The following is a 1,871-nucleotide window of genomic DNA, read 5'->3' on the forward strand; positions in this document are numbered from 1 at the left end:
TGAGAAAAAATGGACGACAAAAGCTTAATAAAATCAACATGGAAGAATTGTTGATCCTGGAGTTTTTAATAAAACAATTCAGTATTCTACTCGGGCTTGCTTGCTATCATGATCACTTTATTATTATTTTTTCTTTATATCCAGCGCGCCTCGTAGAATAATTGTTAATTATTCAGGTTGGGCATCAATTGCAACAATGTTGCAACGTTTGATCAATTTGTGTTGTCCGTTGCGTTTTGCTTCGCTAGTTGGCTTTTCGGGGAAAGATTTCATGAGAAAAATATGAAATACATCGGCAATCCTTGGAATGTAAATTTCGCCAGTTCAACATCTTTGCATCGTCTACACCAATAACAAATGCCCTGATCCGATCACGTATTGCTGGATCAAAAGTAAAGCAGCATCTATATCAAACTGCCTTTGCAGCCGACAGTGAGCAGAGCAGCGATGAAGCGTTCCTCGCCAGAGATGCATGTTCTTTTTCCTTGTGGGTGAGTTCAGGAGCTCATATGTTACTATCAGGAGTTACGTTGGCTATAATGTTGAGCGATTCTGCGAGGATTTGGCATTTGCACCCTTCCACATGATATCCATATTTGATGATTTTGATGATCAAGTGGACACATTTAATACCTTGTTCACAGATATCTTGGATGTTCATGCCCCAATAAAGAGAGTTAAGATCAAGGCCAGACCAAATCCATTTGTTACGACTGAAATTCGCCAATTAATGAAGACCCGAGATCAATGGCACAAAAGTGCTATCAAGTCAAATGACCGCCTTCACTGGAATGCATATCGATTTTTTAGACAGGAAGTCAAGCGTGAGTTCAGATTTGCAGAAAAAGCTCTTGTAAGATCCGAACTACTGAAGTGTAGTGGAAATACCAACGCGATATGGAAGATCATAAATAACTGCCTGCCAAGGAAAAAACATCCTCGTCCTAATGTACCTGATAACCCGGTTGCTTTGGCAAATAAATTTAACGAATATTTCACGTCTGTGGGATGTGTCACTGCCCAGAAGGCTAGTGACCTTGCTACTGAACATAACTTTGATATTAATCCTATAACTACAGTGCCAACACCAGATGAATGTCCTGAAATATTTCAATTTCATGCTGTGTCAGATAAGGATGTCGAATCTGCTATTAGGGGCTTCGCCTCCAACAAAGCACCTGGCTATGATAAACTGTCTGTTCGAGTATTCAAAGATAGTCCGCCAGCAATTCTTCCGGCGATAACAACCATGTCTATGAGCCAGGCGCTCAGACACCTTTGATAACACAGGCAAAAGAGAGATAGGTCTATGATTGCATGGTTCTTCAGAATCACCTGACTTTAGGACTGGAGTTACCTCAGCAATTTTCCATGACCTTGCAAAGGTTTTAGTGTGGCTAAATGCAATTTAGGCAAAGTTAAACTTAAGGCATGCATTCCAGCGTACTTTGATACTATGGGGGCGCCCCACAGCTTGCAGGGCCATCCTATAGCTTGCAGGGCCACGTGGCATCTATATGTTTTGTCGCGCGCATTAAGTCGCTTCACTGCTTTGATTGTCTTGCCTTTTTGGTGTTTTGGAGCTTTAATTGTCGCCTGTTAAGCCAAATAATGACGTCCCGGTCCACGAATAATAGCCGTTCTGCGGCCTTGTCTGCTACTCCGACTACAAGTTCTGGTTCGGAGGATCTAACGCCGGCCTTTTCAAGCGCTGCTTCGCCTTTGGCGGATTTGGGTTCAACTCAGATGGCGTCTTCTGGCCTATCCCAGGAATTGCGAGCAGCAATTCAAGCAGCAGCCACCGAAGCAGCTTTGGCAGCTGTGAGAGCTTCTTTGGCGTCGGCGAGCGCGTCAGCCACGCCAGGCTCAGC

Source organism: Montipora capricornis, chromosome 4 (genome assembly GCF_036669925.1).
Source record: "Montipora capricornis isolate CH-2021 chromosome 4, ASM3666992v2, whole genome shotgun sequence".
In the NCBI taxonomy this organism is placed as follows: Eukaryota; Metazoa; Cnidaria; class Anthozoa; order Scleractinia; family Acroporidae; genus Montipora; species Montipora capricornis.